Genomic DNA, 14,488 nt, shown 5'->3' on the forward strand with positions numbered 1-14,488 from the left:
TTATTTTTAAAGTTGTTTCAAGTTACGTCTTAGAGTAGAAATCAAAATGTGTTTTGTAAGGACACAATTCTTTTGCGGCCCAATAATGATGTTGGGCTCGCACATAAAAGATCCTTCACAATATGATTTGTAGAGAGTGGGCTTGAAAAACTAGCCGTTGGTCACGGGGCGGTGCCCGGTCTTGGTTTTGGAGGAATTCATGTAGAAAAAGGAGTTGGGCTTGAACATTTAAGCCTTACGGCGTCGCACCCTATGGGATGGGACTCCTCGGACTTGATCCGAGGACCATTAAGGTCTTACCCCGGTTACCTAACGATGGGCTTTTTCGGTGAAGTCAGGTGTTGTTGAGGTGTTCTCACCCATGTAGTCTTTCTTTTTTGGAGGTGGGATGAGCCTCTCTTACCAGATTCACTTACTTCTTCTTTTATACCAGCCTGTGTTCGCTGTCCTTCGTCCACGTGTAGGGTCAACCTTTACAAGACTGACATTTGTCCCATCAGTCCAATCCCAGAATTGTTGGGGATGGTTGATAAAACTGAAGAATACGGCTCTGTCAGGTGCAGAGTCTTATCTGGGAAGGGTAGTAAGGATAACTTCCCCCAAGATATTTTAGATCTCCTTACAAATTTGTTCCTATATCTCTTTTTTACCCCTCTTCTCAATGGAGCTTCGGGTCTGCCGAGGACTAGACTGTCCTCGGCTGCGTCTCCGGGCCATTTTTGCCTTATATTTTTGAGCTCGGGCCATCACCTTTTTCGGCTTGGGCCTTTGGACTCCCCATGAGCAAGTGGGCCTGGCCCATAAATTATTGGGCCCCACATGTTTTTTTTTCTCTTCTCTTGGGTTGTTATTTGGGATTTAAGTTTAGAATTTTTTTTATAATAGATTTTTATTTGAGTGGATTTTATAATAGACTTTTAATTTTAATAAAATTTAAATTTGTTGAAATTTAAATTATAAATTTTTACCTAAATTAAAGAGTATTTAAATATTATCCCTTAATTTGAGAAAATATATCATAAATAAAATTAATTAGTGAGACTAAAATAATTTAAAACTTACACAAAAGAACCAAGAACTTAAACAAGTGTCCATTGTTTTGTTTCTTTATAATAAACTTTTTTTAGCATAATATCCTGTACACAAATTCAGAATTAAATAACAATAAATAAACTAGATTTATTAGATTAAAACATGAGCATAAGTTGCATTTTGAAAAAAAAAAGAAAAGAAAAAAAATACAACAAGTTGTATTGTGTGGAATTTAATTATAGGGATGACTTAGATAATAAAGTTTTATTTAAATTAAATTATTGTTAAATCTTATTCTTTAGAGCAACTGTATCAGTAAATGTAAGAGTTTCCTTTTATTTTACACTAAAAACTTACTTTTTCTATTTTATACACCCATTTTTACAAAACACACATATCAGCCTATCTATTCTACATATTTATTCAATAAAATATTCTTTCTTTTACAATTTTTTATTATTTCCTCACTCACTACCCCTCTCTTTCACTTACCCAACACTACCAAAAAAATATTAAAATATTATATGCACGAGCTACAGTAACCATGCATATATGCAGAATTACTATAGCATTTGTACATTTATGCACAATTTTACACCTACTGCTATGGGTATTTTTTTGGTCAAAATGTGCATATCTCAACACTTTTTCTATTTTGCACTATTTTACATTTATGGATGCAAGTACTCTTAGTCAAGAGTCTTGTTGTTTAATATTCTAATAAAATATTAAATTAATAAGATGTAACTTGAAGAAAAAAACAAAACCAAAAACATGAGTTGTGTGGAATTTAAGTTTAATTAGAAAATTTTAATGATAGACTTTTAATTTTATATTTAAATCAAACATTTGTTAAATATTATCCCTTAATTTGAGGAAATATATCATAACAAATAATATAAAACTAATTTACTAATTAATTGTTCTTAAAATGTTGATAATAGACTTTTAGTTACAGTGGAAGTGAAAAGGGTTTTTTTTTTTTTTTTTTTTAATTATTTTATAATATAAAAAGAAAACATAAGTTGTTGTAAGAGATTTAAGTTTAGAATTTTTTTATAATAGACTTTTAGTTTAAACAGAATTTAAATTCGTTGAAATTTAAATGTATAAAATTAATTTACTAATTAGTTATTCTTAAAATATTGATAATAGACTTTTAGTTGGAATAGAATTCAAAATTTGGTTTTTTTTTTTTTAATTTTTAATTTTTTTTTTAATTTTAGAAAGAAAATGTAGGTTGTTGTTTGGGATCTTTGTTTGGGATAAAGGAATGGAATTGGAAAAGGTAAGTAACTTTGTTTGGGAGTAATATAGAGAAAAATTAATGAAATCATTTTGACCCCTATTTTAAAATAAACGACTAAATATATAAGGGTATTTTGGAAGTTTTAGTAATAAATTCATTAAATCTAATTCTATTTCCTCCAATTTCTTCCAATTTCAGAGAGAATGAAAATTTGAAAATTTGAATGAATAAAGAGGAATGAGTAATTGAGTATTCCTTCCTACATGTTTCATTCCCTCTTCACTTAAACTCCTAAACAAGGGAATAAACTTTATATTATTCATTCCATTAAAACTCCGAAATAAGGGAATAAAAGAATATTTTAAAATTATTTTTTTCATTCATTTTTATTCAATTTCTTTTCCTCCCAAACAAGAGCTTAAGTTTATAATTTTTTTATAATAGAATTTTAGTTAAATTTTTTTTTTTTTTTTTTTTTGAGAAGAAGTTTGAATAGAATTTAAATCTGTTGAAATTTAAATAACAAAGTTTTATCTAAATTAAACGATTGTTAAATATTATCCTTTAATTTGAGGAAATATATCCTAACAAATAATATAAAATTAATTTACTAATTAGTGACCGTAGCTGCTTGGCGCAACCATGACTTCTAAGCCCAATTTTTATTATATAGTAAGTATATAATATGATATGATGCATGTGTGTCGTGTATGTATGAATAAAGTAGCTCATAGTCTGTCACGGGCAGCTTATAATTTTTCTCCTTTTTGTACTTGGATGGAGGAAGTTCCTATAATTTCTTATACTGATTACCTTCCATAAATTATCAATAATACGTAAGCCCCTTCTCTTTCTTTATATGAATTCTCTTGAAATTTTAGTTTCATTTTAATTTAAACCTTGGATTACTTGTTGCAAACTTGCCATTAAAATCCCACACTTTTTTCTCCTCCCCTCTCTCTTTCTCTCTCTCTCTCTCTCTCTGCCCCCAAAGAAAAAATGACATTGTGTTGTCGAAAAAAAAAAAAAAACACACACACACACACACACAGAGGAAAATAAAATAAGTACTTGTCTCTGTCCACCGTTCTCTTCTCTTTTGTCCTCTCTCTCTCTCTCTCTCTTCGCCTTCACAGTTCGGTCACCCACCACCATCGCCTACCCCAACTCTCCTCCAATGTGCCTAGGGTGTACGACACATGGGAAGAAGCCCGTGCCCAAGTCCATCAATATTCTAGGGCAGACCACAAAGCGTTTAAGCATAAATTGGAAGTAAAACTTGCTTTTATGAAGTTTTGGCAGATTGAAGGTGGGAATGTGCAACAAGGTTCTTCATCCAATACTCCTTCAACTGAAGATAGTTCCAGCATAGGAGACGTTAAATACGATTTATTGAAATATCAATTAGATATCGCAATTGAGCAACAGAATCATGCAATGAAGATTGGAAAGTTGAATGCAAGAATGCAAAACGTAGTGGCATCTCAGGTCTTGCCCGATGATGAGCTCTATAAAATGCCAAAATGGCACATCTAAACTTGGGTGAATGACCATGAAAGTTGTGTTAGGGCTGTGATTTTTGTATTTGGGTACCTCTGTCATTGTTATGTAAAACTTGGATGTGTATAAATATTCATCTTTTTTGTGATTGGAATTAATGGACATACATATATGATGTGTATAGGTATTTTGAGATGCCCAATTATGTTTATAGAAATTTTTTTTTGGCATTTTCCTGAAATGTTTTACTTTGGGGGCCCAAACGTAGGAAAATATTTTCTGGAAAAATGCTTTTACATGCATGACCAAATGCTGAAAATACTTTTTCAGTGTATTTCCTAGAACCCAAAACAAACATTTGAAAATATTTTCCTTTTCGTAAAATATTTTCCCCTGAAATTATTTTATGCTCGGAAATTCATTTACATGGAGCCAAACGCAGCCTAAGCTATTATATTCGGGAAGAGTTTTTTGTGATGTGCTGATATCATTTTTAAGCAATGACTCTGTTTTAATTTTTGAATAACTTATGAATAAAATGTTTCTTGGCAACAATGGTACTGAAAATTAAGCTGAAAAATGTTGCTGCTCTAAAAGGGATTTGTAGGAATCGCTGGTGCTTGCTGATTTAATTTAATGCAAGCAAGGCATGTTTCAACTTGCAAGTAGCCTTTGTGAAGCCGCTATAGATTATTAATGGATGGTGTACATGTGGGAAAATTTACAACTTAAAAGTAACCTGGCGTGTTTTGTAACTTATGTTTTTAACTGAAGCCGTATAGGATTCATCAGTATTTCGTCTCCTAGAGGAGGTTCAAAATTGGACTCTTAAATGACTTGGTTCTTTTTCCACTCTAATTTTATTTTACTTGCGTGCTGGGAAAAAATAAAAGACTTAAGAAGTTTGTGTTAATGAATTTCCTGATGCATATATTATGGTATAAAAAGGATAGGCAAAAATTTGCTGCAAATTAAATTACAACAACTCCTGTAAAATGCACATATGTCAAGTGGTCATTTGATGAAAAATTTAATCTTAACAAGGAAATTTTCATTTAAATATAAATTTGGACATGTGTCTGAGGCATTTATACATATGCATTTTTTGTAGGAGACATTAATATATATGCATTTTTACAAGAGTTACTGCAACTTAGTTTATAGGAGTTGCTGCAACTTAGTTTGTAGCAGATCCTTGCCCAAAAGGATATATGTATGGAAACTGAAGCTCATAGCATAGCATATAGGAAAAGTTAAATACTTCATTAGTCCATTTTCAATTTAGGCCTGGCCGGCTTTCATTAGCTACTGGGTCTATCAAGCAGCGCTTTCGTCAAAATTTCCCCGCAAACTTGGGCTCAGAAAGGAACAAAATCCTGGATGTGAATACAATAACGACTAGGGGACAAATTTTATATAGAGTTCGGTAGGAATAACATTAACATGGAGTCTCTAGAAACTATTTGGGAACTTAGTAATATTTTTTTTTGGTTTACACAAAATGTTTGTGAGCACAAGATATATTTATTATGGGTTGAATTCAAGTTATACCTAATGTAACTCTAAGTAATGTTATACCACTCAATAACTTGTTATAAAATTAATAATTTGAAAATCTCACTGTTGAATTACATGTTCTATATATTCTTAATATTCATGCCAATCAATATTATATACTATATGTAATAGCAGAAGCTTTTTCTTGCAATTAAGGAGGTGCTGTTATATAGGAAAAAAGCCCCCTTAAAAACTTGCCACGTTTACAATTATAATGTCAAAAGTTACACGGTTTTGCTAAAACACATCTAAAAACTGAAACCTAAAACATTGCGTTAGAATAAAACCCAAAATACGTTTTAGAGAGACTCCTCACCATTGTTTTTCCTATTCGAATTAGAATCTTAAATCTTCAATATATCTATGTTTTTGAATTCATAACCGGTAGTTCCCCTTACTTAGTTTTCTAGGGTTCTTCTTTTACCCCTTTTAAAAAAAAATAAATTAAATGGGTTGATTTTCTTTCTTTAGATGCTTTGGTTTCAAATTGTCCCTCTATATTTTGGTGGTAACATTAGGGATTTTGCCCTTGATTTACTGTGGTTAAAAGTCAAAATTCACCTTGGATTATTTTAAATCTGAATGTATTAGACAAAAAACTTAATTTTTAATACACAATTTGTTTGATAAAATTATTGATCGATCTTTTGTTTTGTTCTAGAATTCTTAATGCACATTACCTATTAAATTGTGAAAGGTTGTTTCGTACGCATCTCAAAACTCTAAAAAGTTTTTTTTTTTTTTTTGGGTTTGTTTCCTCAATTTTAGATATTTGCTTTTGTTTTGGGCTTTTGGGTTTTCTATCAAAATGTTTGTTTCCTCAATTCTAGATATTTGCCTTTTTTTTTTTTTTTAGATTAAAGAAATCACTAAATCATAGAGATTCACTAAATCATTGAGATTGCAAGATTGAAATCATTGGTTATTTCCGTTTCTAACATTTATTTTCCTTCTTCAATCTTATTTTAGGGTTTTCCTTCCAGAACAGCATGCACCAGTTAGAGTCCGTAAGGCATACAGAGACAAGCCATATACTGTAATTGGTAAAGTTTTTTTTTTTTTTTTTCCTTTTCGTTTTCAAATCTGGGGATTAAATATGATTTAGGTTTGAATTTCTTGGTTGGATTGGTTTAGATTTAGTTATAGTTAGATTTGGTTTTGAGTTAGGCTTCCATTAGCATGCTTCTGATAGGCAATTTGGCTAGTTGTTTGTTTTTTACATTTTAAATTATTTTTGCGTTAGTATTGGCTTGAATTGGATTGGTTTACTTTTGGGCAATCATTTACAAAATTCATTGTATTTGTTTCTCAAGAAAAAAAGAAAAAAATTGTCACCTACAATTCCATCTTCTCCCACTTTTCTACTCCTTCCCTGTAACAAGAAAGGTTCCATTCTTAATTTCCGATCTTACATAGTTTGTGCCTTATTATTCTTTCTATACCATTCGCTGTTGTTTGTATAATTATATTCCATCTTCCTAATTAATCTTTCCTTTTTATTCAGTCTTTTTGTCCAATCGCAAAATACTAATTTTCTATTCCAGATAAAGCCATTGGGTTTTCTACAAAAGGAATTACTCAATCAAGGTTAAAGGTTTGGCCACCTGTTACCCTAATCTCCCATTTATTTATTTTTTCAATTTCTTGAGTTCTGTTTTGTCGATTATCGTGTTGGTCAGATTTTTTTTTTTTTTTTGGGCTGATTTTTGTTAGATTTTGTTTTGTGTTTTGTGTTTTGTGTTTTTTTTTTTTTTTTTTTTTTGTTGGTTGATTTTTGTTAGATTTGTACTATTTTGCGTTTGCCCTTGAAATTTGAATTGATTTATGTTTTGTTGATTATTGTATTTTGGTTAGATTTGGTTTTTTTTTTTTTTTGGGGCAGTTTTTTTGTTAGATTTTTTTTTGTCTGCCTCTAAATTTTGAATTCATTTAATTCTAGCATTAAACTCAATGCTTTATATAAGTTCACACTTTTGAAACTTTTGATTAGATAACTAAAGGAATATGAATGCTGCTTAAAGAAAACACACACATTGTTTACATTAAACTTTAGGTAGATGGTATAGCTCCATACGAGAAATTCATAGATGAGTACGTGGACTAAAAAAAAAGATTGTTTAAGTTGTTAGTGTTATTCCTCGAATCCTCTGTATAATTGACACCTACCTTTGTAATTAATATTTAGGATATAACATCCCTACAACTCTTTGGTAACAAAGGCATTCTTTCTGTTTGGTGGAAAGTGAAATCCTTTTGGCATTTGTAGCATTGTGTTGTAGTTATATGTGCAACATTCAATTGTAGAAGTCCTAAAATAATGTTTTGCAGCTGAAGATGCTATTACTTTACAATTTGATTAAGAATTTAGTAATGAAAACAATTACCACCGGTTATTGATGGCATTACAAAACTTGACTAGACTTTGCCCTTCCTATTTTTAGCAAAAAATCCTGCCTCTCAATCTTCAATTATATCAGAATCATCTATGTTATGTCTTATGAGTCAATATCTGTTTCTACTTTGTTTCTTGAGGAAAATAAATACAAGAATTTCTTTTATTAATTTGATTAATGTATATATCTTCATCAATATTCTTAATGTGACTCACTTATCAAAAACAAAAATTTTAAGGCTTTTGAAAAAAAAATATATATATATATGCCCAGTCATCATTTGCTTCTAAACTCTAATTTCAGTGTAGGTGTGAGGAAGAATGTAGGGTATTATTCATTTGATGGAGAATTTCTATTTGGACTCATTAGAGAAATTTGTCATTTGTAAATTTCATAAATTAGTTTAGTTGCTGTAATTTTTTTTTCATCTCTGTTAATTTCCTCATTTAGTGTTATAAATTTTCATTCTTAGGTTTTCTAACTTTGCCTAATAGAACCACAAAATTATAAGATTTGGGGAGAAATAAAAAGAAGTAGCTTCTTCTTTTTTTGGAATTTTTAATTAAGTTTTCTAGTCTTTGTTGAGTATTATGTAGGTATGAGAGTTGCCTATGGGAATATGTAGAATATCATTGATGGATGTGATGAGGCTTGAGTTGGAGGTATTCAATTTGACTTAGGAGCATACTAGAGCAAGATGACAAGATAAGATGGTGCTGAACAACCTTGAGAAAACATGTAAGATTCTACAACTTATTAATATTTTATGTAAAATCAATTTTTGACAAGTTTAAAAATTTGCACCTATTACAAAAAATAAAATTTTTATTTGGTGTAAAATTAGTATTTTTCATGAACACTATTTTCCAGTTAGATACCTACTTGACTCTTTTTTTTGTTCTTGATTTAGTTTTGGTTGATTGGATGAGGTTTGATCCTTTAGTAATTTCAGATTTTGTTTGTTCATTTCTCCAATGCATTTTAGTCAATGGTTATTTCTGTGTGCAAAAGAATCCTCTTCTGTAAGTAGATCAATTGTATTTATGACACTATATAGCTATTTGTTATTTTTTTGGAACCTATTTTGCGGTGGTTGCATTTTGGAGTTGGTTAACTGAATCTTATTTACTAATTTAATGTCAGTGGTGCCTTTTCTCTGCACGTTATTTGGTCTTTGCATTATGTGGGAGGCATGTCTTTATATAAAAGAAGCTAGATTACTTATGAAACCAATGCTTTCTCAGCCTCCTAATTTTTCACAAAGTCTGTCAATGTCACATGAAAATTATATGCACTGCAACATTGCTTTTTTTTTTTTTTTTTTTTTTTTTTTTTTGCCTTGATGATCAAAAGTGAAGTGCAAATCCAGTGTGTTAAAAAGAGGAAAAATTAGAACAACTATCCTGGGATTCTACTTTCAGTGGTTTAAGTGGGTGTGTAGTGTGATCCTCAATAGCCAAATACTCTTTCTAAGCCTTTTGTTATTTCGACTATTGAATTATTAACATTCTATTGTAGGTGAAGAAATTATGAGATTAAACGCAATGTTCAAAAGTATGGTTGTTGACAACTTAATTTGGGTTGACAACTTAATTTGGACCTACAAGATTTAGAGATGAAGCATGAACTCATTAAGCAAGGTTGTTGCAACACATAGGAAAAAACACCCCTTAAAATTCTAGCATTTCTCCAATTTAAAAGTTCTAAAATACCGCATGTTGCACTATTTGAGGGCTTTCAAATTTATCCATTTACTGTGCACACAGTTTAAAGCAAAAAAAGAAAAGAAAAAAGAAAAGGTTAAATTGAAAGAGACCGAGAGAGAGTCTGATGCCTTTTCTGTTCTAACGTATGACAAACAATATTCCAAAGTTATTATATGAAGACCAAAAGAAAATTACAGTTGTATGGTTGTTTGTAATTTTGTTTAGCAAGTCAATGTAGTTAAGTTTTGTTATAGGTGATCTGCAAGTTATTATATGGCAGTTTCTGTTTTATTTTTTCGGGTCTGAGAAAATAGTGTTATAACTTATAAGTTAATATATTGTAAACAAAATTTAGAGTTATGAACTTCAAATGAAAGTTTTAAGACCTAAGGTAAAAGTTTTTGTGAACATGTGCAGAGAGAGAAGCTTGTAACTATCATATAAGAACAATGACTGAAGAGTTACAAAAAGGTTATTGTTTCGTTCTTTTTTTTTTTTTCTATCAAATTTTTATTGCCTCCCACCTATCTTCATAATTACCAGGGTTAGGTACTTTAAACTTTTGTTGCAGACAATGTATTTTGTTGTTGTAGCTTTATGGTTGCTGGTGTGTGAATTTTCATTAACAAAACAATGAGTGTGGTTGCTATTAAGTTGACAGGTTTTGCATGTAATTCATTTAGTAAACCATGTTTGGTTGGGGGACACCTCTTATTCTTTAAGTTTCACACTGTAGAATACATTCAAAGGTCTTAATCAAAATTTTTTGATAGTTTACATTAAAAAAATTGCAAAAATGCTCTATTCATGTACTTCTTTTCTATAGAACAGGTACAATATTATTCTAATAATTATTGTTTATTTGTTCCTTAAGCTTATTGGCATATCTAGTTGAATTCCAATGAGCCAGGAAATTGTATTTCCTAACAGCTTTGAAGTTGTGAAAGTCTTGGCTGCCAAAGGGACCATGATATTATTTGAGATAGTTATGGATGTAATGCCACCACCATTGTAGACCCAACCTTCAGCCAATAACCAATTTCCTACCACCTTCATACTGCCAAAATTACAAAGAGAAACCCCATAAGGCACAGAGAGAGAGAGAGAGAGAGAGAGAGAGAGAGAGAGAGAGAGAGAGAGAGAGAGAGAGAGATCTTAAGACCGCCTGTAGGGAATTAACTCGAAATTCCCAACCTGTGAGAAAAAAAAAAAAAAAAAAAATAGAGAAAAACACATGCCAAAGAAAAACAATCACACAACACAAGACAATATTTACGTGGTTCGACAATTTGTCTACATCCACGGAATTGTAAGGATTTCATTATTATCAGGTAAAAAATACAAAGTGCGGCTACAGTGTTTTCAGTCTCTCAAGAACGACAACAACAAACCCTAATCACAAAATTGGGTTTTCTACATCTTGCGCTCCAGCTTGGGCTAACAGGCCTAAGCCTCCACTCTATGGACTAAGCCTCAGAAAATCTCCCATTAAAAACCACGCAACATTATTTGGGTTGGGTTGGGTCATCAAACCGGATCAAACAAAACTAAACTCCACAAAGCCCAACAAATCTCCCACTTGGAGACTATTTCAATCACCAACATCAACCGCAATCCTCCAAAACACAATCCCTTATCCTTGCAACTCATCCTCCTGTCCTCAAGCTAGAAAGCCAACTGAAACTGCACATAGTTTCAGCTTCTCAATAGTAACACCCTTAGTCAACATCTCTGCTGGGTTCTTAGATCCACAAATCTTCTCAAGTATTACCAGCTTATCTTCAACAAGGTAACGGATAAAGTAGTATTTTGTCTGTATATGCTTCGACTTTGAATGAAAAGCCAAATTTTTGGCAAAAAAGATTGCACTCTGACTATCACTATGTAGAAAACCCATCTCTTGCTTCTTACCCAATTCATCTAAGAAACCATGTAGCCAAATCATCTCCTTTCCAGCTTCAGTTGCTACAACATACTCAGCTTTTGTAGTAAACAAAGTGACAATCTTTTGTAAATTTGAAGCCCATGATATAGCTATACCACCTAGAGTAAAAACAAACCCAGCAGTACTCTTTCTACTATCAATATCACCAACAAAATCAACATCTACATAACCCTGCAGTTTCAAACTTGCACCTGTGAAGTAAAGACATGTATCTGATAAACCCTTCAGATATCTCAGAATCCACTTGACTACCTCCTAATGCTGCTTTCCAGGCCTACTCATGAATCTACTCACAACCCCCACTGCATGTGTAATGTTTGGCCTTGTACACACCATAGTATACATCAAGCTACCAATAGCTGAGGCATAGGACACCTTGCTCATATAGTCCCTTTCTTCTTCTGTCTTCGGTGACTGTTCTTTGCTTAGTTTGAAATGACTATCCAAGGGTGTGCTCATTGGTTTAGCTCCATTCATGTTGAATCTGCTGAGAACTTTCTTCACATACTCTAATTGTGAAAGCTTCAAGGTACCATTAGCCTTGTCTCTAATAATTCTCATACCAAGGATTTGCTTTGCAACTCTTAAATCCTTCATTGCAAACTGTTTGGACAATTACTTCTTCAGATTATTAATCTCTTCAATGCTAGACCATGCAATAAGCATACCATCCACATACAACAGTAATATGATATAAGAATTATCAAAAGACTAAACATAGCAACAATGTTCAGCTTCACATCTCTTGAACCCAATTCTATGCATAAAACTGTCAAATTTCTTGTACCACTGTCTAGGAGCTTGTTTTAGGCCATACAAACTCTTTCTCAGTTTGCAGACTAGATTCTCTTATCCTTGAGCAATGAACCCTTCTGGTTGAATCATGTAAAGGTCTTCCTCCAAGTCACCATGAAGGAATGCCATCTTCACATCTAACTGCTCAAGATGTAAGTTTTCTGCAACCACCATTCCCAGTACCAGTCTGATTGTTGACATCTTCATAACTGGAGAAAATATCTCTGTGTAATCAATGCCCTCCTTCTGCTGAAACTCTTTAACAACTAATCTAACCTTATAACGTTTGCTACCATCATGCTCATTCTTTATTCTATATACCCACTTGTTATGCAAAACCTTCTTTCCTACTGGCAATTCAGTCAATTCCCATGTCTGATTCCCCAACAAGGAATCTATCTCATCCTTCATGGCTAACTTCCACTTGCTTGAATTCTCATCTTGCAAGGCTTCATCATAACACTCTGGCTCACCACCATCAGTCAATAGGAGATAATTTAGAGCGGGTGAATAATGTTGTGGAGGTCTAATGTTCCTGGAAGATCTGCGGACTTCAATTACAGGTGTACTCTAATCTACCTGTGAATCTACAATCTCCTTATCTTCTTCACCCCTTTTCTAAACAGTACTTTCAGTCAATTCATTTAAGTTGACAAACTCAGATTTCTTTTGATCTATCTTTGTAACATCTAACACTACAGTTGACATGTCCTTGTACATAACCTGTTCATTAAATATCACATTTCTACTTCTGATAATTTTCCTCTTTTGTTCATCCCAAAACTTATAGTCAAATTTCTCATCACCATAACAAATGAAAAAACATATTTTAGACTTTGCATCAAGTTTACTACGAGTATCAGAATCAATATGAACATAAGAAACACAACCAAAAACTTTTAAATGTGAAAACTTTACCTCTTTACCACTCCAAACCTCCTCAGGAAGTTTGAACTCCATGGGAACTGATGGTCCTCGGTTTATCAGGTAAGCTGCAGTGCTAACAGCATCAGCCCAGAAAGTTTTTAGTAATCCAACATGCAACCTCATACTCCTGGCATGCTCATTGAGAGTTTTGTTCATGCGCTCAGTCACACCATTTTGCTGTGGTGTCCCATGAATGGTCTTCTCCATCCTAATTAACCCTCCATCTATGTACTCTCCTCCATTATCTGACCTCAAACATTTTACTTTCAAACCTATTTCTGTCTCAACCATAACCTTCCACTTCTTAAAAGTTTCAAATACATCAGATATATTTTTTAGAAAATAAACCCATACCTTTTTACTTGAATCATCAATAAAAGTGATGTAGTACCTTGAACCTCCAAGGAATGCAACCGGAGAAGGTTCCCACAAATCAGTGTGTACTAATTCCAATTTTTCAGCCTTCGGTGTCCTATCCGTTTTCAAGAAGCTCACCTTTTTCTTCTTTCCTAAGATGCAACTTTCACACATATCAAAATCAAAGGACTTCAATTCTGGTAGTTTTCCTCTAGACAACAACATCTTCATCCATTTCTCACTCATGTGACCAAGTTTGCGATGCCATAGGCTTGTATTAATACTTGTATCAGTAACTGCAATTGTCAAACCTAGCTCCTTTTGTAACCTTTCAAGTACCACCAATAAATAGTATTGCATGTCTTTCATCATCAAGTTGTCTAACAGAAATCAGATTCCTACTCAGGTCAAGAATATGTCAAACCTTCTCCAGTAACCAAACAGATCCATTGGGCAACAATATCCAAACGTCTCCTATACCTACAACATCTAAGATTGAACCATCAGCCAAATACACCTTACCAAAATCACCTGCAACATAATTCTGTATGATATCTCTGTATGGAGTGGTATGAAACGAAACTCTTGAGTCCAAAACCCAATCATCAAGTGAACTGTCTACTGCAAGAAGTAATGCATCTTGTACCTTTTCTGTTACAGCATTTGTAGAATCATCTTCATTCTTCTTCTTAAGACTTTTATATTGCCTCCTAAAGTGACATGTTTTCCCACAGTTCCAGCATTGTACTTGTTGGCCTGATCTAGATTTACTTCTATTCCGATTAGAATTTCTGGATTTTGATCTATCTCGATTTGAATTTCTGTCATTGCCTCTTCCTCTTGTCTCAAAGTTTAGGGCAAAACCAGATCTTAAGATTTCGCCTACATCTCTTCTGCGAATCTCCTCAGCTAGAATTAAATCTCGTATATTATTGTACTTGAACTTTTCCTTTCTTGTAGAATTGGTTACTGCCATTCTCATTGCCTCCCAACTGTTTGGCAAAGAAGCCAAAACGATCAATGCATG

Source organism: Quercus lobata, chromosome 2, assembly GCF_001633185.2.
Source record: "Quercus lobata isolate SW786 chromosome 2, ValleyOak3.0 Primary Assembly, whole genome shotgun sequence".
Taxonomy (NCBI): domain Eukaryota; kingdom Viridiplantae; phylum Streptophyta; class Magnoliopsida; order Fagales; family Fagaceae; genus Quercus; species Quercus lobata.